General features: G+C 40.1%; 1 pseudogene; it reads left to right on the top strand.

Moving 5' to 3' along the window:
* Positions 1–220: 220 nt before the first annotated feature.
* On the top strand, positions 221–7,349 carry LOC101608882 (annotated as a pseudogene).
* Positions 7,350–26,702: the final 19,353 nt, after the last annotated feature.

The following is a 26,702-nucleotide window of genomic DNA, read 5'->3' as shown; positions in this document are numbered from 1 at the left end:
AGCTTTTATTGAGGTAGGAAAGAAAACTATGAGAATGTTTAAGTCACATAAGTCAGTGGCTGGTGTGTGTGTCTGGGTTGGGGGTAGGGGGGAGGTTAAGTATTCAATGAAAAAAAGTGTCCCTAGACATCCACTGGACTTAGTGTTCTAGAATAAAAGGGTGATTTTTATGAACTGTGCAGACTGTGAACAAGACAGAATACAGTTTGAAGTAGGCTGCATGGTGAGAGGCGAGAAAGTGGAGACCACAATAACAGATAATCTTTTTGAAACATTTGTCTGTCATGAAGAAGAAAAGGCTAGTGTAGAAGCTACAGCTGAGAGAAATGTGAATGGGATGGTTTGAATTAGCTATCCCTGATAAACTCGTGTGCTTTGAATGCTTTGTTCCCAATTGATGGAGGTTTACAAGGGAGAGCCTTGCTAGAGAAGGTATGTTACTGGGGATGGACTTTGGGGTGTTATAGCCTGCTTCTCCTTGCCAGAGCTCAGCTTACTCTCCTTCTGCTGTTGTCCACCTGATGTTGTCAAGAAGGTGATGTCCAGCCTCTGCTTATGCCATGTTTTCCCCTGCCATCATGGAGTGCCACCTATAGTCTATAAATCAAATAAATACCTGTAGTAAACTACTTTTGGTCTGGTGCTTTTAGCAAGCAAAGAGAAGGTAACTGCAACAGAAAAATTGATTCCAGGAGTTGGGTCATTGCTGCTAGAAACTTGACAGATGCTTTTGGCCTTTGGAACTGATTTGCAGGAGGAATGTGGAAAGATTTGACATCTTTGTCTAAAACACCTTTTGTCATGCTGTCATCAGAGTTTGACAGACCATTCTGATTGAAATGACCCAAAGTTTTAAAAGACCTGAATGCAGAAAGAACAATGGACTGTGAGGTTTGACTTAGGGGAAGAAATAGCTTTGTTTGGATTTGTCTAGGGAAAGTTTGTATGAGAGGCTTGCTGCATTCTGCCCATGTCCTGAGAACTTGTGCAGGGTTGCATTTCATAGAAATGGACTGGTGTGAGCAGATAGATATGACACACAAAGAAAGTTTTGGGTGGAAGACATCACCCGTTCAGCTTAAATTGTTTGAGGGATTACAACCATTAATAACAGGGCAGCTATTTTTCATTGGGACAACAGAGTGAATGCTGACTCTGTTGAAAGTAGGGGGTATGAATACTGAAGAAGTATCCTGCCCTTCAAAGTTGGTTTTATTCCCCCATATGGATTAGCAAATTTAGTAGTCCACCTGGTACTATGGAGTACAACTAATGCAGGAAAGAAAAGGGTCATTGGATGTCCAACATGGTTTGTTTTGTTGGAAATGGCCTGGTGATTTGAGGCAGGTTTGTTGGATTACCTGCATAGAGGCCTGATAGAGGTATGGCATGAATGGACCTTAGTTTGCAGTGTATAACCCAAGGTGTTTTGGATATACTAGGATGGTGGCTCTGCTGCCCAAAAGAGCTGTTGGCTTTGCATGGAATTTTCCCTGGGCTGTGAACAGCCCAGATTGAGGATTGGATTGGAACTCTAGAGAATTTGTCACTGGTTATAGATGCTGAACTTGGAACTACAGGATTTGATGTTTGCTCTGTTTATTTTAGGTCTTAAATTGGTTCAATATTTTCTTATTATGCCTAGTGATATCTTTTGCAATGAGAACATTTTCTCTGTGCCATTATATTATTTTGATTTTACAGGCTAACAGTTAAGAGACATTGAACTATAGGTCAAGGGTCAGGGTTCGGGTCTTGGGGCAGAGGGAAGACTAAGCGGGCTGGAGGTACAGGTGCCAGAAGTGGAGGAAAAGGGTTGCAGTAAGTTGCTAAGAGGCAGTAGAACCAGAGAACCGCAGAGTCAGCTGAGCTGCCACTGCCAAAGACAATCATGGAAACCATTATACTTCCATGGAGAAAGTAGATGAATCCAACTATGACCCCCACCTTGAGCCAATAGTTTCTCTTTCTGAGTAAGAATTTAAAATGTTGGAGGAAAATGGAGGAACTTTTCAAAATGCAGGTGACATTATTCTGGTTTGCTTCAGAGAATCATCTCCCAGAATGGAAGTAGCAAGGCACTGGTGACGTCAAGCTTCCGAAGCATAAGGAGGAAGGGACCATCTCTCATGAGGAGGGACAAGACCTTGGACCTATGCACCAACCACTGTATCACACCAGTGATGGACCTGAAACTGAACCCTGGCAGTGACTGCACTGGGTCTGGAGCACTCATGCTGACTTCTCTGGTAAGTGCCCTTAGCCTGAGCTCCTTGCCTTCTGCTTCCTACATGTGGAGAAGGCACAGAAGCTCAAAACAAAGTTTGATGAATGCAGCAGAAAACTAGAAGAGAGAGCGATAAATGCACCTGGCAAAAACAACAATGCCATGACTTCCTGCTAATATCATGGCATAGTTACCATGCCAAAGCAGCCTAGAGGGGGAAAGGCCAAAAAACACCTCAGCAAAATGCAGACTTTTACTAAAAGGTGAGGTGTATAGGAAATTGAAATGGCAGTGGAGAAGTAGGAGAGATCCAGAGAATCCAGAGCCCACACAGGCCAGCAGAAGCAGGGCTGGCAGGCCCATGACTGTGGCGGCAGCAGTGGCAGCACACCAGAAAGCCGCCAGGCTTGGCTTGAGCTGAAGGACAAGCCAGGTGAGGGAATTTTCCACTCACACTGGAGCTCTCCACAAACTCAAGAAACGTGAATGGAGAATGGCAAGGAACAACGGAGGAGCAGATCACAAGGTAGAAGAACACATGGAACAGCGGGAGAACTAGAGCAGCATCAACAGCCTCCCCTCCCCCACTGCCAGTGCCCAGCTCCAGTGAACAGAGCAGTGGTCCAGGGACCTGGCCATGTCAACTTGAACCTACAGCAGGACCCAATGAGGAGCAGAGGTAACTGGAATTACACCAGGGAAAGGTCTCACCTGGTCACAAGCTGACTTGTAACACTCAACAGATCAGAAATCTTAACCTCCATGTTGTCAGGATTAAGGATGTGGGTGGGGCACCACACATCCCAAGGGACATTCAGAGGATCTGGTTGTCATAATACCTACTCTCGGATAAATACTCAGGGCTGTTTTTCATTAAAAGTGTACATTGTTTAGTTAAATTTTAGAATGTATCTGTATTTGGTTCCTATCAGCCTACTTGAATACTCTCATAGCAGGCAAACCCAACACCTAGGGTCAGTTTTGCAGATACTCTGAGAGTCTTGAGATCCACACCTAATGCCCTAAGCTCCTACTCTGAAGTTATATAGCATCAGATTGACTGATATACCTAATAATACCCAGCTAACTAGAAAATCCAATCATTAAATAATCCAGGATACAAAAATATATACATTATAACACAAGAAATACCAAAAATCAAGACAATATTAATCCACAAAAAAGTATTAATGCATCAGAAATGACTTCCAGTGAGAACAAGTTAGAGGAAATGGCTGAGAAAGATTTCAAAAGAATGATTATAAATATGCTCAAAGAAGTCAAAGAAGAAATCAAAGGAATGAAAGATGAAATCAAAGGAATCAAAGAAAACACAGGATACCAATTGAATGAAATAAAGAGGTCAATATTAGACATAAATAAGGAAATAGAAATAATAAAGAAAAACTAGTCAGAATTATAGCAATGAAGGACACCATTAATGAAATAAAAACACTCTGTAGAAAATTTGACCAGTAGAATGGATGAAGGAAAGGACAGAATATCTAAGCTAGAAGACCAGGTAGCAGATCTAATACAGTCCAACAAAGAGAAAGACAAAGTAATAGAAAAGTATGAGTGGGAATTTCAACATATTTGGGACACTATGAAAAGATCAAACTTAAGAATTCAGGGCACAGTAGAAGGAGAAGAATTTCACTCCAAAGGCATAATAGGCATCTTCAACAAAATCATAGAAGAAAAGTTCCCCCAAATTTGGAAAGAGGTGCCAATGCAGATGCAGGAATCTTTTAGAACACCAGCCAGACAAAACCTGGAAAGAACCTCTCCTCACCATATTATAATCAAACTACCAAACACACAAACCAAAGAAAAAATATTAAAAGCAGTCACAGAGAAAAATCAAGTTACCTACAAAGGCAAGCCTATCAGGATTAGAGCAGATTACTCAACACAAACTTTAAAAGCCAGAAGGGTGTGGAGTGATGTATTCCAAGTCCTTAAAGTTAACAACTGTCAACCAAGGTTACTTTATCCTGCAAAACTATCCATTCAAATAGACAGAAAAATAAGGACATTCTATGACAAAAGCAAGCTAAAGGAGTATTTGAAGACAAAACCAGCTCTACAGAAAATACTTGAAAGAATCCTCCATGCTGAAGAAAAAGAAAAGAACACATATAAGGAACTGGGAAAAAACAAACAATACTCAAATACTAGTTAACACAAGAGAGCAGAGGTAAAACCTGAAGAACTACAAAAAAATGGCAAAAATGAATACACAAATTTCAATACTATCTCTTAATATCAACGGCCTCAATGCCCCAAGCAAAAAGCATAGGTTTTCAGACTGGGTTAAAAAGGAGGATCCTTCAATTTTTTGCCTCCAAGAAACCCATCTTTCTACAAAGAATGGACACTATCTTGGGGTGAAAGGTTGGAAAACGGTGTTTCAAGCAAATGGACCTAGAAAACAAGCAGGGGTTGCTATCCTAATATATGACAAGGTAGACTTCAGTCCAACATTAGTTAAGAAAGATAAGGAAGGTCACTTTATATTGATTAAAGGCACCCTCCAACAGGAGGACATTACAATCCTAAACATATATGCACCTAACATGGAGACTCCCACATTCATCAAACAAATGCTTTTAGAACTAAGGTCACAGATAACACCAAACACAGTGGTAATGGGTGACTTCAACACCCCACTCTCATCAATTGACAGGTCATCCCAGGAAAAAATAAACAGAGAGGCATATGGACTAAATGAGGTCATAGAAGGAATGGACATAACAGATATCTATGGGACATTTCATCCTAATGATGCAGAATATACATTCTTTTCAGCAGTACATGGAGCATTCTCTAAAATAGACCATATATTAGGACACAAAGTAAATCTTAACAAATACGGGAAAATTGAAATAATTCCTTACATTCTATCTGACCACAATGGAATCAAACTACAAATCAATAGGAAGAAAGGCTATAGAGCATACACAAAATCATGGAAATTAAACAACACTAAATGACGAATGGGTCAATGAAGAAATCAAGAAGGAAATCAAAAAATTTATGTAGTCAAATGATAATGAGAACACAACATACCAAAATCTCTGGGACACAATGAAGGCAGTTCTAAGAGGTAAATTTATAGCTTTAAGCACCTATATTAAGGAATTAGAAAAGTCACAAGTAAACGACCTAATACTTCACCTTAAAGCCTTGGAAAAAGAAGAACAAAGCAAACCAAAACTCACTAGATGGGAAGAAATAATAAAGATTAGGGCAGAAATTAATGAAATAGAAACCAAAAAAAAAAAAAATCCAAAGTATCAATGAAACAAAGAGTTGGTTCTTTGAAAGGATAAATAAGATTGATAAACCCTTAGCAAATCTGACCAAAAGAAAGAGAGAAGAGACACAAATTAATAAAATTAGGGATGAAAAAGGTAATATCACAACAGATGCCAGAGAAATTCAAAAGTCGTAGGGACATACTACAAAAGCATACTTCACAAAGTATGAAAATCTGAAAGAAATGGATGATTTCCTTGATTTATATGACCTACATAAATTAAATAAAGAAGAGATTAGTCACTTAAATAGACCTACAATAAGCATGGAGATCCAACAAGTTATCAAAAATATCCCAATTAAAAAAATTCCAGGCCCAGATGGATTCACTGCAGAATTTTACCAGACCTTCAGGGAAGAACTAACACCATTGCTTCTTAAGCTTTTCCATAAAATAGAAAAAGAAGGAATCCAACCAGATTCCTTCTATGAAGCCAGCATCACCCTGATACCAAAACCGGGCAAAGCTTGAACAAAAAAAGAAAATTACAGACCAATCTAACTCATGAACATAGATGCAAAAATTCTCAACAAAATATTGGCAAACAGAATGCAAGAATATATCAGAAAGATTATTCACCCTGACCAAGTAGGTTTTATCCCAGAGCTGCAGGGATGGTTTAACATATGCAAATCGATAAATGTAATACATTATATAAATGGACTGAAGGACAAAAATCACATAATCATCTCATTAGATGCAGAGAAAACATTTGACAAAATCCAGCACCCCTTCATGATAAAAGTCCTACAGAGACAGGGAATAGAAGGAATATATCTCAATATAATAAAGGCTAATTATGACAAGCCTACAGCCAACATATTACTAAATAGGGAAAAAGTGGAAGCTTTTACACTAAAATCAGGAACAAGACAAGGATGTCCACTGTCCCCACTTTTATTTAATATAGTACTGGAAGTCTTAGCCATAGCAATAAGGCAAGAGACACACATAAAAGGGATGCAAATTGGAAAGGAGAAAATCAAGTTATCATTATTTGTAGATGACATGATTCTATATATAAAGGACTCTAAAACTCTATCAGCAAACTGTTAGAGCAGATAAATACCTATAGCCATGTAGCAGGATACAAAATAAATACACAGAAATCAGTAGCATTCCTATATGCTAACAACAAATACAAAGAGGATGAAATCAGAGAATCACTCCCATACACAATTGCATCAACAAAATAAAGTACCTTGGGATAAACCTAACCAAGGAAGTAAAGGATCTCTACAATGAAAACTATAAAACACTCAAATGAGAAATTGCAGAAGACACTTGGAAATGGAAAAACATCCTTGTTCCTGGATTATAAGAATCAATATTGTGAAAATGGCAATCTTACCAAATTTAATGCAATCCCCATCAAAATTCCAGAGGCATTCTTCACTGAAATAGAAAAAAACATCCAAAAATTCATTGGGAATCACAAAAAATCTTGAATATCTAAAATAATGCTAAGCAATGAAAATAAGGCCTGATTTTAACCTATATTACAGAGCCATAGTAACAAAAACAGCATGGTACTGGCACAAAAGCGGATATGTAGATCAATGGAACAGAATAGAGCACCCAGATATAAGTCCAGGTAGCTATAGCCACCTGATAATCAGTAAAAATGCCAAAAATACTCACTGAAGAAAAGACAACCTCTTTAGCAAATGGTGCTGGGAGAACTGGACATATATCTGTAGAAGGATAATAATAGATTCTTCTCTCTCTCCATGCACAAGAATTAAGTCCAAATGGATTAAAGACCTTACCATCAAACCTGAAACTCTGAAATTGCTAGAGGAAAAAGTAGGGGAAACCCTTCAACATATTGGTCTTGGCAAAGAGTTTCTGAATATAACCCCAGTTGCTCAGGTAATAAAACCACAGATTAAGCACTGGGACCTCATGAAATTACAAAGATTTTGCACCGCAAAGGACACTGTGAATAAAGCAAAGAGGCAACCTACAGAACGGGAAAAAATCTTTGCCAGCTATATATCTGATAGAGGATTAATATCTAGGATATACAAAGAACTCAAAAAGGTAAATAATAAGAAATCAAACAAGCCAATTTAAAAAATGGGCTATGGAGCTAAATAGAGAGTTCTCAAAAGAAGAAATACAGATGGCATATAAGCATTTTTTAAAAAGTTCTATATCCCTAGCCATCAAGGAAATGCAGATTAAAATTACATTGAGATTTCATCTCACTTCTGTCAGATTGGCTACCATCATGAAAACAAATGATCATAAATACTGGCAGGGATGTGGAAAATGAGGAACCCTTCTACACTGTTGATGGGAATGCAATCTGGCCCAGCCATTGTGGAAATCAGTGTGGAGGTTCCTAAGACAGCTAAAAATTGATCTAACATATGACCCAGCTATAGCACTCCTAGGCATATATCCTAAGGACTCATCCCATTTCCTTAGAAGTACGTGCTCAACCATGTTTATTGCCGCTCAACTTATAATAGCTGGGAAATGGAACCAGCCTAGATGCCCCTCAACTGATGAGTGGATAATGAAGATGTGGCACATTTACCCAATGGAGTTCTACTCAGTGGTAAAGAAAAATGAGGCTAAAGAAAATCCGAGGAGAAACAATGAGTGATAGTCTCCTGTTCCTTTTTTTTCTTTTTTAAATTTTGCCCTGCCTTTCTTTTTTATTTTGTTTCTATTCTATTTTGTTTTTACAAGGGACTTTATATAAGGAACTGAATTCCAACCTTAAAAAAAAAAAAAGAGAGAGAGACTATGGGGACTTTTAAGGTTAGACAGAATGCCCTTGCATTTTACACCTTGTATGGTCATCAGTTTATGGTGGGGTGGGGCCAGGTCAGAAGGTGGTAATTTTAATTAGGTGTCCTCTATAAACTCATGAGTTTTGAATGATAGGTCACCACCTGGTGACAATTGGGGAACTGGGACATTTCTGGAGAAGGTGTGCTGTTAGGGGTAGACTTACGATGTTGTAGCCAGCTTCCCTTCTCCAGGGTGTGGCGCACTCACATGCTGCAGTGCTCCTCTTGCTAAGGCAGAGGTCCGGTCCAGCCTCTGCTCATGCCATATTTTCCCTGCCATCATGGAACTCCTGCTTAAAAGTGCAAACAAAAATAAATGCTTTCTTCCCATCAGCCGCTTTTGGTTGGGAATTTCATCCCAGCAATGACAAGAAAACTGCAGAGGCGAGTGAAGTAAGGGACAGATATTTGTAAGACTGGAGGGGTTTGAGCCAGTCGTAAGAAGAACCAGAGAAATGTGAAATATAAAAAGAAGAGAAGGTGTTAGTTTCGCCCAGCCCAAGAGCTATGACACCTCATTGCATCCCTTTCCGCTTCTCCTTGTCTCCTTGTGTCTGGAACAAACTACATCCCAAATGGACCCAAGCTCCAAGCCATCCCCTGAGAGCCCAGGGAGAAAGCTCTCAGGGCTGCGCTGAAAGCTCCAAAGGAGAATCCTCCCCACGCTCTCCCATGCCATTCTACTGCATCTCTGTTGCTTTCCTAAAATTACAATTACTCCCTACCTTCAGCCTGCTCATGGTCTCATCTCAATGTATTAGAAAATGGAAAGCATTAAAGAAAATTCTACTTCCTAAAAGACAGACCAAATGGCTGAACCTTCACCAGACCCTTACAGGAAACACCTGAACTACAAGACACTGAAGAGGGTAGGATCAAAACTGACCTAAATCTTCTATATCTTCCCTCCCTCCCTCTCCCCCTCTCCCCTCTATCTCTCTCCTCTCAACTCTTGTATATTAGTTATGTTTTTCCTCAATTTCTTAGTGGACACTGACCTGTAACCCCCACTTCCAGCTTGGGCCTACCATCCACAATGAGCTTTTGATCAGAGAAACCTACAAGGTTTCCCAAAACAATGACAGACTTCTGTCAGAGTACTTGATGACCCACCAAAGGCCAGTGGTAAGACCCTATTGCTGAAGACTCCATACACAGCTGACGTGTAAAATGGAATGACATGGCTGGAAGTCAGGAGAGAGTCAGTCCCCAGACAGTCAGCGTGTCTAGTGCCAGAAGGCGCTACATAGACGACTGGGGGAAATGACCAAGATCTGTCCAAGCAACACATTGTTTAACCTAATTAGTAACAAATAACCGGATGTGAGGCCCACACAAGTGCAATAGTGGTACACAGCCATGGTGAGGAATCAATTGCTCTTGATTTGGCTAACTGATCCACTCAGTGGTACTAGACCCATAGCTGGAGCTGGGAAACAAGTCAGAACCATACCCAAACACAAGCCCACTCTACAATATCAAGCTACCATCAATCACGGGGTATAAGAGGGCCTAAATCTACCATACTGTCTGTCAAAAAAGTAAGTCTTATCTCAATTTTCTGGGTGCTAATTTACTCTCCGTTGGAGAATCTGCTTCTCTTTTCTAGATAGATGCAGATCCTAAGAAGAGAGCTGCCCCAACATACCTCAGAAGGGGCCCAACTGAAACTAAGGACAACTGGCAAAATAAGCAAGGGTGATGTTTTCCTGTGAACCAGATACCAGCACAAAGGGGAAGGAGATCAACGCAGAGAAAAATCAACTCCTACAAAGCAGAGAGCCAGAGCCTCAGAGGCCCCCAACACCTCAGCACTGAAGCAGACCAAAAATGAACCCAACATGGCTCAGGGAAATTTTGCGGAAGAGGGGGTGGAAAGAATGTCAGAGTCACATGTTGGGTCATGATTTGCAGAGACATTTATCATACCAATAACTGGGGGCTAACTCCACAATGCACGACCCATTTTCATTAACAAGGAGGGTCTAATGGGAAGGGGTAGATCACAGATGAGCCTAAATAATGGTACCAAACTGCCTGTATTTACTGAAAAGAAAACTAATAAATTAAATTTAAAAAAAAGATGATTTTGAAAATGTTTTTAGGAGCTGCAGAGATGGTTTAGAGGGCAAGAGCGCTCGCTACACAAGCATGAGGGCCTGGGAGGGTCTGATCTTGATCCTTAGGATGGGGACATGGTCATACATGCCTGCCACTCTAATCTTGTAGGGAGCAGAGACAGAATATCTGGGGCTTGCTGGTCAGCCCCAGGTTCAATAAAAGACTCAATCTCAGGGAAACAATGCAGAAGAGTGATAGAGGAGGGCACCTGATAGTCTTGCCTGGCCTCCACACACATGTGCATGGGGCACATGCATTTGCACACCACACCACATATACCACACACATGCAAAATAAATAAATTTCTTTTAAAATGGTTTCCATCTTGAGCTTGGGACTATGAAAGTTTGTCACCCACATCACCTTGTCACAGAAAGCTGTCTTTTTTAGACAATTCAGGAGACATACTGCTCTAGGTTGTAGGCAAAAAAGGAAGCGAAAAAGTCAATCCCTCGTTTTTGAAACTTACTATGTTGAGAATATTCTGTAAAGAAAGGCTTTTGGTTTGCAGGCTTATAAACTTTGGGGATTTCATAGATTTTAGCCAGAAGGCATATGGAAATGCATGTGTATACATTTTTCTCTTTCACAGGGAGTGACGAAGGTGGAGAGATAAGGCTTACACTGTGACTCTCAGACCAGGAGGAATTATCCTGCCCCTGCAGCTGGTACAATACAATCTAGAAGTGCTTCTTTAAAGTCTTTGTGCTTCTACCATACATATTAGATTTACTTCAAAATTACATAAAAGTCTCAATGGGTGGATGGCCAAGAACTAGAAGGGGAGAAGATTCTTAGCATTTAGTTGTTAGTGTCTTCTCAAAAGAAACTCTGGTCCTTGATCCCAGGCTATCAGGAGCCAGGAGACATTATTAATTGCCTCAACCACACCCCAGATCAATTCCAGGATCTAAAGACAAAGAATATTTGGGTCTCAATTTAGATTAGAGCCCCAGAGTGGAAGGTATATGAAGTTGAGGGGTTCATGTAGGAGACTTAAAAATGATTGTAGGCCTGGGGAGTGGGCGGGCTTAGTGGTTAAAGGTACTTGCCTACAAGGCCGGACAGTCTAGGTTCAGTTTCCCAGTACCCACATAAAGCCTGAAGCATAAGGTGATGCATGCATTTGGAGTTCACTTGCAGTGACTTGAGGCCCTGGAGCACCTATTGTCTCTTTCTCTCTATATATCTCTATATATCTCTGTTTCTCTGTTTGCAAATACATACATACATATATATATATATATATATATATATATATATATATATATATATATATGCATACATACACATACATACATATACATATATATTTACATTTATATTTATATTTATATATGAGATAGTGTGGTACCCAGATGGAGTGGGAATGGGGAGCTTTTGCCTTCCATATGGCCCTGACACTGGGTGCAGCAGCTGGATGCTTTTCTGTGGATGGAAACAGTACAGTAGACCCTGTAGCAGAGGCAACAGCCCAGGGAGTCTCAGGTAAAGAAAGGATGCTCTGCATAACTAGAAGGACCTAAGTTGCAGGGACCTTACCCTGTCGTAGAGCACTGTGTACAGCACCCTGTAGGATGCAAGTACAAGTGTGAGTGGTTGAGGCTACTTTGAAATTCATGTAGTCATAAAGTCAAAATAGAATTCAGTTCACTTTCAGAAACAAAAAATAGTTTACTATTCTGCACAAGTGGCTTTGGGGAACGAGAACTCCAAGCTTCCATGGTACAGGCCTAGTGTGTCTGTATTTTTCCTTTTCTCTTCTGTAATGGAGGAAGGGTGGAATCCAGAACCCAAGGCTCCATGGCTAATTTCCTGTTCTCGCTCTCAGAGAAAAGGAGTTATGCTCCACTGTCTCAGAAGAAATAGTAGGATAGAAGAATGAGGGGAGACTTTCCAGTATCTTCTTGAAAGTTCTTCACTTTCTACTCCCTCTGGCAGGTGGATAAAACTGGCAAAACAAGGGTCTCTGACAGCCTTCCTCTCTCTCCTCATTTGCCCTTGCCTTCTGTCGGATCTTTCAGTGACTCAGAAACTCTCAGCCCTCTCTTGCCACAGAGGCAGTTCCCAGGGCAAGATTTTTCTGTCTTTAGGTGGAAGCCACATCAGTTCTCCAACTTTTATATCTACAACATAGGGGAGGGGGATAGCATGGGATGGGTCTTCAGTTTAAGAGTATGAAATTCCATCTTGGGTGCTAACAATACTTTTCACTTGTTACAAATAATCATCCCATCCTTACTTATAAAGATGTCACATGTCCCATCTTGATGTAGCCATAACCTTCTATCATTGGACATACAGCTCCTGCTCTGTGTATCTTAAGTCCCTGAAAATCACATCTAAACAATGTGCCTTGCCTGGTATGCAAGGTTGGCTTGAGCTCCCAGGATATTACTCACACATGTGTGTGCACATGTACACACCTACATACAACCTCCATGATTTTCAGGTGAACATACAACACTCAGAGCCTCACACTGAACAAGCCACTTCTTCTGTGCTCTATGCTACCAGTTCCTCAAAACCCTCCCCATTCCCACTGCAGTGTGACTACCCCTGCAAAACCTTCATCTCTTTCAAGGCCTTCTATTGCTTCTGCCCAACTTGTAGCTGCCTACTTACATTTTTGTTTGTGTAAGGTAATTTCCCAATGGGTTGGATCCCTTTTTGTCTGGTTGCTTCTGTACCCCTATATTCTTAAAGGGCACATCCTCAGTAAACATCTGATAAGTAAATGAATAAATTGGTGTGGCATTGTGGACAAGCACTGCTTGGACTGCTCTTCAAGAGAGTTTGCTATTCAGCTATGAAGAGGGCAGTTAGCTCACTGCCATTAATCTCAGCATCACTGCCCAATGTCCACACTAAAGTTGTGCCTTTCTGTGGCAACTCCTAGCAATCAGCTCCAACTGGGCATAGTGTATGTATCAGGCCTTAATCACTTCTACTCAATAGGTAATTTTGTGCTTAGGTGCTGCCCAGTGGGTTGAGAAAAATGTTGAGTTATGGTTCAAGGACATCCTTTCATTATAGCCATCAGTTGTAGTCAGGTTTGCATTGCTGACAGAAATCATCCAACCAAGATCAGCTTTTGGGGAAAAGTAAAAGGTTTATTTTGGCTTATAAACTCGGAGGAAAGTTCCATGATGGCAAGAGAAAATGATGGCATGAGCAGAGGGTGGACATCACCTCCTGGTCAACATAAGGTGGACAACAGGAATAGGACAGTGTAGCAAACATTGGCATAGGAAAACTGGCTATAACACCCATAACCCACTCATGACAATACACCACCTCCAGAAAGCTTTAATTTCCAATTACCATCAGCTGGGGAACCTAGCATTCATAATACCTAAGTTCATGGGGAACACCTGAATCAAACCACCACACCATCCTATTGGCCATAGCATAAGGTCAGGTTAAGTTCAGCAGCAGTATGGACTGGCCAAAGGGCAAGAGCAAGGTGAAAGTGCAGGTAGCCAGGTCCTCATGACCTGGGCACAGTTATACCTGATCTCTTAGCTCACTGTAATCATGTGAAATAATAGGAAGAATGCAGAGTTTGGTCTATTCAGGGATGTCCAACATGTGGCCAGGCCACATGCAGCCCACCTTAGCTCTTAATGGTGCTCAACACAAAACTGTTCTTTTAAAACATTATAAGATTTTTTAGAATTTTTCTCTTGCTTATGTGTGAGTATGTGTGTGCATATGTTTAATATGGTATGTGTGATGTATGTATATGTATGTGCTCTTGTAGAGCCCAATAAACTAGCCTATAACAAAGGTCTCTTGCGTACAGATTAGAACAATGGGTGAACAGCTCCGTTGCTCTTATGATTGGTCTTGTTTTGAACTGAGTCTCCTTTAGTAATTCCAGAGCTTGGGGAGCTATGAATATTCATAGGTTTCTTCCCCCCCCACCCCCCCAGGACTGAGATCACAGGCACATGTGGCTATCACTAGCTGTTTTCTGTGGGATCTGGAGATTTGTACTCAGGCAATCTCAGGCCCCCTTAGGGTACACTTAATGGTAAGCCTTTTCTCTAGCCATTTGTGTAATTTGGGGGGAACTTGATTGTACAATTCTACTATGAGCTTTGTAGCTGACAATGTCACATGGCAATGCCAAAATAAATGTATCCATATTCTTTCTGTGTTTAAGCATGTGTGGCTCCAGTTATGCAGTGCTCTGAAGCTTACAGTGTGTGATTTTCAAGGAGCTATTAAATTGGCACCATTTGGATATTGTATGTGCTCTTGGTGAGTTGGCAAAGTTCAAAATTCAGTTATTACCAATAATGTTTAACCCACCATTGCAAAGAGAAGGCATGTAATTTTACTTAGAAAATAGGTGAGTATTCTTATTTACTTATCAAAGGTCCATCCACACCTTGGCCACGTCTCTCATGTGTCACCTACCACCTTTATATCAGCCCCTCACTTCACCCTGCATCACAGCTGAGATATGAATGGGCCTAAACCTTACTTCCTATTTTACTGTCAATTAATTTTTATAATAAAGATGATAATAGTTCCTTATCTATTGTTATATTTTAACCCTAGCATGGGTTTTAAAATGTCTCAGAAGAAAACAGAATACAAGAATACGTTGTGAAAGAAGATTGTTCCATAAAAACTGAACATATATATGACTTTTTTGGTAAGGTGAATGCTAAGACACACTGCTTAATTTGAAGATAATTTGTGGAAGTTTTCAGAGTATAATTTGAAAAGGCATTATATGTAAAATATGCTAACAGATTTGATGTGTATCATAGATAGTGTCATATGAACAAATAAGCAGAACTAAGAAAGTCTGTCTTCTCATCAAGAATATTAAAAATATGTTTATTTATTTGCAAGCAGAGAGGGATAAAGAGAATGAGAGAATGGCTAATGGCTATGCCAGGGCCTCCAGCTGCTGCAAATGAACTCCAGATGCATGTGCCATTACATCTGGCTTTATGTGGGTACTGGGGAATTGAACCTGGGTCATTAGGCTTTACAGGCAAGCACCTTAACCACTAAGCAATTTCTCCAGCCCCAGTGGATTTTACTGTGAAAGCTAATTAAGTGGTAGCACATTTAATAGCAAATATATATATATATATATATATATATATATATATATATATATATATATAAAATAAAACCCCAAACTATTATACTGATGGAAAGTTTAGTAGGCAATATATACAAAGCAGGGCTGATAAGCCCTGGGAAAGGGGGGATATTTCTAAATCAGTTTGTTTTACCAGGCTATAACTAGGTGAATTCATGAAATTGAAAAATCTATCAAAAGAAGTTTCGACAGTAAAGGTGCCAATTTTCCATTTTGTGCTTTGGTGATGGATTGCAGAACAGAAGCTACAAATACAGCTCAACTTGCCATTTTTATTAGAGATACAGATGATGAACATAATGTTGCTGAAGAAATGACTTCTTCAATGCTGTTATAAGAAAGAATTTAGGGACTGGAAAGATTGCTTAGTGGTTAAGGCAGGTTCTATTCCCCAGGACCCATATGAGCCAGATGCACAAGGTAGTGCATGTGTCTGGAGTTTGCTTGAAGTGGCTAGAGGCCCTGGCATACCCATTCTCTCTGTATAACTGCCTCTTTCTAAAATAAATAAAATCAAAATTTTTTTTAACGACACAACTTGGTCTGGAAAGATGGCTCAACTGTTAAGGTACTTGCCCTCAAAGTCTAAGGAGCCAAGTTTGATTCCCTAGTAACCACGTAAAGCCAGATGCACAAAGTGGTGCATGAGTCTGGAGTCCATTTGCAGTAGCTGGAGCCCCTAGAGCATCCATTCTCTCTATCTATCTGTCATCTCTCTCTCTCTCTCTCTCTCTCTGTCTACTTGCAAATAAATTTAAAAAAATTTAAAAAGACACAACTAAAGCAAGAGATTTATACCAAACAGTAAAATATACATAAAAGCAGTACACTTAGTTCATTGTCACCATATCTGGTAGTAACTAAAGGTGACTTATAGAGGCAATGATAGGAATTCTAGTCAAAATGGCTGTCACCTAACCATGCTTCAGCTCCTGGGGTAATATCAGGCAAGATTAGTGGTGCTCCAGGTCTAGTAGATCTCAACAGACCTCCATTGGGTGGGCACGAGGGTGGGGAAGGGGACAAGGGAAGGAAGCACAGTTAGGAATCTGCTGATTCCCACACTCTCAGGCAGCCACCCATCTACCCATAGATGCCACCCACTTCCTTGTCTCCCACTGTGTACCCACAGGCACCTGTCTGACAAATTTGCACACTTCCCTGTTTCCTGCAGGCTTTGCTGAAGGCATCCATCTGCAGCTACACACACTTTACTGTCTCACTTCCTTGGTGGGTTGCCTGCAGGCTGCCTAGTGACCCTTGTTTGCAGACCATCCACATCCTGTACTTCCTGCATGCAGGTGCCCATGGTGTGCCCCTGGGCCAGTACCCCTTTCTCCCCCACAGCAGCCAATTCCCTGATCTGGCCTCGACTGTGGAACACAGCAACCTCTACTATCTCTCCTATCCCCAGCTCTGCTCCAAGTGACCACTTGGGGCATTATCTCAGCCCCAGAAGAGGAACATAGGAATATCAGGCAATCACCTGCCAGGGCTAGCCAGTGAGTCCTCCTTAACCTATTGTGGTGGTTTGATTCAGGTGTCCCCATAAACTTAGACGTTCTGAATGCTAGGTTCCCAGCTAATGGAGATTTGGGGATTAACACCTCCTGGAGGCAGTGTTATTGTTGGGGTGGGCTTTTGAGTAATATAGCCAGTATCCCCTTGAGAGTGTTTGGCACACTCTCCTGTTGTTATTGTCCACCTGATGTTGGCCAGGGGGTGATGTCCAACATTCATTCATGCCATCATTTTCTCTTGCCATCATGGAGCTTCCCCTCAAGCCTGTAAGCCAAAATAAACCTCTTTTTCCCACAAACTGCTCTTGATTGGGTGATTTCTACCAGCAATGTGAACCTGACTGCAACAGTAAAGTGATACCAAGGAGTGGGATCGCTGCTTGACACCTGACTGACTATGTGGCTTTGGCCTTTTGGAGCTGATTTTCAAGAGGAATGTGAAAGGATTTGAAACCTTTGCCTAAGAGATACTTTGCAGTGCTGTAAGTACAGCTTGATGGATTATTCTGGTCAGAGTTGAAAGACCTGAATGCAGTAAGAACCATGGACTGTGAGGTTTGGCTTATGAGGCTGAGAAAGAGCTTTACTTGGACTGGGATAGCAGTTTGTATGGGAAGTTTGCTGTTATGCCTGGGTCCTGAGAAATTGTGCAGGGTTACTTTGCATAGAAATGAACTGGTGTGAGCAGAGGGATATGGCAAGAAAGAAAAATCTTTAGGTAAACTGTTGCCTGTTCAGCTGCAATTGAGAGATTACAACCTTTCAGTTTGAGCTAACTGACCTGCACTGGGAAGAATGTAGACGCTTTGGAAGGGGACTGAGTGCTCAAGATGTGTTCTGTTCTTCAAAGTCTGCTTTATTAACCCCTGGACTAACAAATTGGCACCCTACCTGGTATTGTGGTATATAAAAAACACAGGAAAGAGAGGGTCATTGAGTTTGCAACACAGTCTTGTGTTTTGGAAATGGCCATGGGCAGCATGAAGCAGGTTTGCTAGTTGCCTGCATGGAGACCCCATGGGGCCATGTGGATGAATCATGAATTGCAGTGGAGACCCAGTGGAGATGCAGGAATCATGAGATGGCTGCTAAGGAAAGCTGCCAGCCTTGGATGAAGTTTTCCAGGACTGTGAGTCGCCTAGCTGGAGGAGTAGAATTGGAACTCCAGAGACTTGCTTCTGGTTAGAATTATCGGACATGGAGATTTGTCAATGGCTACAGTTGTTGGACAGAGTTTGGTGTTTGCCCTTTTAAAATCGCGTATTGTTTGAATATTTCTTTGCTATGTCCAATGCCATCTTTTGCAGTGTGATTGTTTATTCTGTGCCATTATGGGTTTAAGGGAGATTTTTTGGTATTATGGCTCAGTTAAAAGACCTTGGATTATGGGGACACAAGAGCATTATTGGAATTGATAAAAACTATGGGGACTTTCAAAGTTGGAGGAATGCATTGTATTTAAAATCATATATGGTTATCAGTTTATGGGTCCAGGGGTAAAATGTGGTCGTTTGATTCAGGTGTCTCCATAAACTTGGGTTTTCTGAATGCTAGATTCCCAGCTAATGGAGATATAGGAATTAACGCCTCCTGGAGGCAGTGTTATTGTTGGGGGTGGGATTATGAGTAATATAACCAGTGTCCCCTTGAAAGTGTTTGGCACACTCTCCTGTTGTTATTGTCCACCTGATGTTGGCTGCCATCATTTTCCCCTGCCATCATGGTGCTTCCCCTTGAGCCTGTAAGCCAAAATAAACCTCTTTTTCCCAAAAGCTGCTCTTGGTTAGGTGATTTCTACGAGCAATGTGAACTTGACTGAACCCATCTGGATTCAGTAGGAGAGCAAGGAAAAGTGCCATGCATGGAGCTACAAACAAGAAAGAGCTAAGGTCAGATCAAAGAGATCACAGACCTCTAATCATACCTTTGGTATTAAGTACCAACCCAAAGCTGCTGGTACACTTTTACCCTCCACAACTTGTGCATCCCAACATAGAAATCCATCACAAGCCTATTTTATCCAAACACAAAATAAAATACTCACTTAAGACACTACAAGAGAAAATGCTTGCTTTCTCCTTAATTAAATAAGACTCCCACCCTGAGATAGGTAGACCCCACTGCAAAATAACACAACACAAAACAACAAACTTAGACATCTCCAAAAAGGTTGCCTAGCCCCACAATGGGAAATGGAACCAGCCTAGATGTCCCTCAACAGATGAGTAGATAATGAAGATATGTCACATTTATACAATGGAGTACTACTCAGCAGTAAAGAAAAATGAAGTTACAAAATTTGCAGAAAAATGGATGGATCTGGAAAGGATTATACTAAGTGAGGTAACACAGGTCCAGAAAGCCAAGTGTCACATGTTCTCTCTCATATGTGGATCCTAGCTACAGATGATTAGGCTTCATTGTGAGAAGGAAAAAACTCAGTAGCAGAGGTCAGTAAGCTAAAAAAGAGATACAAAGGGAAGAGAAAGGAAGGGAGAAGGGTACTTAATAGGTTGGTATTGTATATATGTAAGCAGAAGAATAGATTAATGGAGGTGAAAAGGCCCAAAGTGAGGTCAGGGGAAGAGATTGAGTAAAGGAAATGTGGATGGAGGGCTAATCAAAATCTAAGAGGATAAGTCATATGGAATCCTCAGATTATGGACAATGGTACACTCAGGAGCCATAGATCATTGCTAGAAAATTTTCAGTGCCAGGGATGGGATACCTTCCAGGGAGTTGTTGGCCAGGGAGGTCCCTGATGCCCCCAAAACATTATAGGCCATTGCCAAGACCCTTAGTTTCCCACCAGGAATAGATGGTAAGATCCTATTGCTAAAGATTCCACATACTTGGGCTGCAAGGCCACTGAGAAATCTTGCTGGAATTGAGCTGATAACCTCCTCCATGTTGACCAGCTGACAGAAATCTAGAAGAAGCCATTCTACATGCAATTCAATTGGAGAAAGAGATACTACCAGTGAAGATACTCAACAGTGGACACTGCAAGCCTTATAATTGGCCAGTCAGGCCAAATGAGCCAACGGATGCAATAGTGGCACGTCTGTTATGGGGGAAACCAACTGTCCTCCATTGGACTGGAGGCCTGCTCCATGGGAGGGAATACAGCCCTGATACTGAAAACTTAAAACAGGGGTAGTCATGAGCTCTAGGGTTGTAACATCTGCTGATGTCTGGATAAGTGTATATACTATGGTTATCAAACTGCCAGTAAGCACTTCTCTTAATAGTCATACCCTTATACTAATGCTACTCTCACTTTGGGTAGAGAATCTTCTCTTTTCAGATGGCAGTGACCTTCAGACAACTCAGAAGGTATCATGGTGCAGGAAAGAAGTGACTAGAGTACTGAGTAACATCTCTATTACACCTTCCAAGGCTCAGGGTCTAATGCGGAAGAGGTGATGGAAATAATGTAAGAGCCAAAGTAAGAGTAGGACTCCTAACAACGTGGTCCCTCTAGACATAAAATGGCCTTGATATCCATGACCTCATAGTGCCTGACACTACCTACACAAGACCATCATAAGAGGAGGGAAAGATCATGACATCAAAATAAAAGAGAGACTTATTGAGATGGGGAGGGGATATGATGGCGAATGGAATTTCAAAGGGGAAAATGGGGGGAGGGAGGTTATTTCCATGGGATGGAGACATATATATATATATATATATATATATATATATATATATATATATATATTGTTGTTGTTGTTGTTGTTGTTGTTGTTGTTGTTTGTTTGTTTGTTTTGTTTTGTTTTGTTTTTTTGCTGTTTTGCTTTTTTGAGGTAGGGTCTCACTTCAGCCCAGGCTGACCTGGAATTCACTATGGAGTCTCAGGGTGGCCTCGAACTCATGGCAATTCTCCTACCTCTGCCTCCCGAGTGCTGGGATTAAAGGCATGCACCACCATGCCCGGCTCCATGGGATATTTTTCATAATCATGGAAAATGTTTTAAAAAAATGAGAAAAAATTAAATTAAATTAAAAAAAAAACAAATAAGAAACCAAAAAAAAAAAAAAAACCAGAATGTATCAATAACCAGTGGGTTAAGCTTAATGAAGACAAAGTAAATACAAGAATTAATTCCAAAAAGCATTTAGAAAATCAAAACATGACCTAAGGGCTGGAGAGATGGCTTAGCAGTTAAGCGCTTGCCTGTGAAGCCTAAGGACCCCAGTTCGAGGCTCGGCTCCCCAGGTCCCACGTTAGCCAGATGCACAAGGGGGCACACGCGTCTGGAGTTCGTTTGCAGAGGCTGGAAGCCCTGGCGCGCCCATTCTCTCTCTCTCCCTCTATCTGTCTTTCTCTCTGTGTCTGTCGCTCTCAAATAAATAAATAAATAATTAATTAAAAAAAAAAAACATGACCTAAAATTGGAACTCAACAAAGGGATGGATACTATACAGAAAAAGGCAATAGAAGATACAAACCAAATTTAACTACCAAAACTTCTCTAGAAACCCTCACAAGCAGAGTTAATTGTATATAGGACAAAACCTCAGACCAGGAAGGCGAGACAGAAGAAACATTTTGGTAGTCCATAAATAGTTTGGTAGACCAGAATTTTTGATAAATTAAAAAAATCTTCTGAACAGAACATAAGGGAACTGTGGGATACCCTAAAACATCCTAACATTCCAATCGTGGGTATGCAAGAAGGGGAAAAAATTCTGACCAAAGGAAAGGAGAATTTATTCAATAAAATTATGGAAGAAAACTTTCCTACCCTCTCAAAAGGGCATCCCTTCCAAATACAAGAAGCTAACAGAACTCCAAAAAGACTGGACCAAAAAAGAAACTCTCCAAGGTAGATTATCATTAAAACTCTGAACAACAAAAACAAAGAGAATGTGATACAAAGGCAACTCCATCATAAATACATCAAATTTCTCAATGGAAAGTCTGAAAGCCAGAAGGCCCTGGAATAGAGCACTTCAAACTCTAAAAAACTATGACTTCCAAACCAAACTACTTTACCTAGCAAAAGTATCCCTTATAACAGATGATGAAAAGAAAATTTTTCATAATAAAAGCAAGCTCTATGATTATATGAACACAAAGCCAAACATACAGAGAACACTTCATGAAATTCTCCATATAGAAAGGTCAAGCAACCTATCTCAAAAGACTACAAGAAAAGTATCACAATAACAAAATCTAAAGCAGGCTCAAATAAGCACACAGCCCAAAAAAACACCAGACTCATAAAGCACCCCAACATGGGAGAGATTAAATCAAACCTCACATTTATATCCTTAAATATTAATGGTCTTAATTCACCCATCAAAAAACACAAATTTAGGGCTAGAGAAATGTCTTAGTGGTTAAGGCATTTGCCTGCAAAGCCAAAGGACCCAGGTTGATTCCCCAGGACCCACGTAAGCCAGATGCACAAGGAGCACATGCATCTGGTGTTCATCTGCAGTGGCTAGAGGCCCCGGAATGCCCATTCTCTGTCTGTTTCTCTTCTGTCTCTTTCTCTCTCTCTCCTTTCAAATAAATAATCATTAAAAAAAAATACAAGTTAACATGGTGGATCAGAAAAAATATACCCTTGTATCTGCTGTCTTCAAGAAACCCACCTCACCACTAAAGGTAGACATCTCCTCAAGGTGAAAGGATGGAAAATACTGTTCCAGCCAAGTGGAACTAAGAAAAAAGTAGGTGTTGCTATATTAATATCTGACAAAATAGACTTCAAACCAAGCATAATCAAAAAAGACATAGGGGATCACTTCTTACTTAGCAATGGAATAATCCAACAAGAGACCTCATAATCATGAATCTATATGCACCAAACACATTTACACCACAATTTATAAAACAAAATCTACTTGACAACAAAACAGAAATAAACACTAACACCATGATAGTTGGGGACTTCAGTATTCCACTATCATCCATCAATCATTCATGCAGAAAATCAACAGGGAAATAATTCAGCTCAACAACACCATATATCAGATAGACCTAGTGAATACCTACATAACACTCCACCCAAATTCGACAGAATACACATTCTTCTCAGCAGCCTATGGAAACTTCTCCAGAATTGATCATATATTAGCCATAAAGCATGCCTCCATATATTTGGGAAAATTGATATAAATTCCTACATCATATCAGATCACAGTGCTTTAAAGCTAGAAATCAACAAGACACACATAAGGAATTCCACAAGCTCCTAGAGACTGAACAACACGTTTAAACAGTGGATGAAATAAAAAAAAAAGAATCTCTAGAATTGAATGATAAGTAGAACACAACTTAACAAAACTTATGGAACACAATGAGGATAGTCCTAAAGGGAAAATTCATAGCACCACATGCCTTCATAATAAAGACAGAACGATCTCAAATTAATATCCTAACCTTTCACCTAAAGACATTGGAAAAATAAGAGTAATACAACTCTATGAACTCCAGATAGAAAGAAAGAATCAAGATGAGAGCAGAAATTAATGAGTTGGGAACTAAGTAAACAAGAAAATTGATGAAACAAAGAGCTGGTTCGTTGAAAAAAATTAAGCAGATTGACAAACCCTTGGCCAATTTGATTAAGCAAAAAAAGGAGACACTTCAAATTACAAAATTAGAAATGAGATAAGAAAGATCACAACAGACATAAGTGAAATTGGGAGAATCATCAGGACTTATTTCAAAAAAATTCTACTCCACAAAACTGAATAACATGGAAAAAATGGATAAATTCCTGGTCACATACCATCTACCAAAGATAAACTCAGAGCAGATTAATCTTCTAAACAAACCTATCACACTCATTGAGATTGAAAAGGTAATAAAAAGAGCTCCTCCAAAAGAAGAGTCCAAGGCTGGAGAAATGGCTTAGTGGTTAAGCGCTTGCCTATGAAGCCTAGGGACCCTGGTTCAAGGCTCAGTTCCCCATGACCCACGTTAGCCAGATGCACAAAGGGGCGCACGCATCTGGAGTTCATTTGCAGTGGCTGGAAGCCCTGGCGTGACCATTCTCTCTCCATCTCTCTCTCCCTCCTTCTCTCTGTTGCTTCGCAGCTGAATTCTATCAAACCTTCATGGAAGAACTCAAATGAATCTTTCTCAAATTGTGCCACACAATTGAAGAACAGGGAAAGCTCCCCAACTCCTTCTGTGAAGTATCACCCTAATTCCAAAACCAGGCAGAGATGCCACAAAAAAAGAAAACTACCTGGCCTATCTCCTTGATGAACTTAGATGCAAAGATCCTGAACAAAATCCTCACAAACCGAATCCAAAAACACATCAAAAGCATTATCCACTTTGATCAAGTGGGATTCATACCAGGAACACAGGGGCAGTTCAATATATGGAAATATTTCAATGTAATACACCATATAAACAAAGTTAAACACAAATACCACATGATCATTTCTATAAATAGAGAAAAGGCCTTTGACAAAATCCAACATCACTTCATGATCAAAACATTGGACACAATTGGCATGGTCAGTTTATATCTTAACATAATAAAGCCTATATATAAATCTCCTAAAGCCCAAATAATACTTAATGGAAAAAGACTGGAGGAATTGCCATTGAGATCAGGAATAAGACAGGGGTGTCTACTTTCACCTCTGCTCTTCAATATAGTACTGGAAGTCCTATCTCAAGCAATAAGAAAGAAATAAAAGGGATACAATTTGGAAAGGAAGAAGTTAAGTTAGCTCTATTTGCAATCAACATGATCCTATAAGTAAGAAATCTGAGAGACTCCATCCCAAAACTCTTGAAGGTGATTAACTCCTTCAGCAAAATAGAAGGATACAAAATCAATGCACAAAAAATCAGTAGCCTTTCTATATTCAAATGACAAAGATACAGAGAAAGAAATAAATGACATTGTCCCATTTTCAATAACAACAAAAAAAAATAAAATACCTTGGAATAACATTAACCAAGGAAGTGAAACATCTATACAATGAAAACATAAAGGCAATATACAGATTTAATGCAATTCCAATCAAATTCTCAACATTGTTCTTCACAGAGATAGAAAAAAAATGATCTCAAAATTCATATGGAAAGGCCTTGGATATCCAAGCATATCCTCAGCAAAAGAAATACCTCTGGAGGCATCACCATACCTGATCTAAAGCTATATTACAAAGCCATAGTAATAAAAACAGCATGGTACTGCCATGAAAAAAGGAAGTATAGACCAATGGAGTAGAATCAAGGGCCTGGACTTTGCGTCAAGCAACTACAGATATTTGATATTTGACAAAGGCCCTAACAATATAGGCCATCTGATTTTTGAAAAAAATGCCCAAAATTCAATGGAGAAAAGACAGTCTCTTCAACAAGTGGTGCTGGGAAAATTAAATATCTCTATGTAGAAGGGTGAAAGTAGATCTTTGTCTTTCTCTGTGCACAAGAATCAAGTCCAAATGGGCCAGGGACCCAATATCAGACCTGAAACTCTGAAATTGCTAGAGGAAAAGGTAGGGGAAACCCTTTAACATATTGGCATAAGCAATGACTTTCTGAATATAGCCCCAGTTGCTGAGGAAATAAAATCACTAATCAGCCAGTGAGATCTCATGAAATTTCAAAGCTGAGAATAGAGAAAAGTGACAACCTACAGAATGGGAGAATATCTTCATCAGCTATACATCTGACAGAGGATTAATACCCAGAATATATAAAGAACTTAAAAGACTAAAAAATAAGAAATAAAACAACCCAATTAAAAATATGAGCTATGCAACAAAAAAGAGGCTGGCGGTATCACCATACCTGATTTTAACCTATACTACAGAGCCATAGTAACAAAAACAGCATGGTACTGGCACAAAAACAGACATGTAGATCAGTGGAACAGAATAGAGGACCCAGATGTAAGCCCAAGTAGCTATAGCCACCTGATATTCGATAAAAATGCCAAAAATACTCATTGGAGAAGAGACAGCCTCTTCAGCAAATGGTGTTTTGAAAACTGGATAAATATCTCCAGAAGGATGAAAATAGATTCTTCTCTCTCACCATGCACAAGAATTAAGTCCAAATGGATTAAAGACCTTAACATCAGACCGGAAACTCTGAAACTGCTAGAGGAAAAAGTAGGGGAAACCCTTCAACATACTGGTCTTGGCAAAGACTTTCTGAATACAACCCCAATTGCTCAGGCAATAAAACCACAGATTAACCACTGGGACCTAATGAAATTACAAAGATTTTGCACCGCAAAGGACACAGTGAAAAAAGCAAAGAGGCAACCTACAGAATGGGAAAAAATCTTCACCAGCTATATATCTGATACAGGATTAATATCTAGGCTATACAAAGAACTCAAAAAGTTAAATAATAAGGAATCAAACAAGCCAATCAAAAAATGGGCTATGGAGCTAAATAGAGAGTTCTCAAAGGAAGAAATACGAATGGCGTATAAGCATCTAAAAAAATGTTCTACGTCACTAGTCATCAGGGAAATGCAGATTAAAACTACATTGAGATTCCATCTCACTCCTGTCAGATTGGCCACCATCATGAAAACAAATGATCATAAATGCTGGCGGGGATGTGGCAAAAAAGGAACCC

This window comes from Jaculus jaculus, chromosome 1, assembly GCF_020740685.1.
Source record: "Jaculus jaculus isolate mJacJac1 chromosome 1, mJacJac1.mat.Y.cur, whole genome shotgun sequence".
Taxonomy (NCBI): Eukaryota; Metazoa; Chordata; class Mammalia; order Rodentia; family Dipodidae; genus Jaculus; species Jaculus jaculus.
Note: the sequence above shows the minus strand (reverse complement) of the source record. Positions and strands in the feature narration are given on the sequence as shown.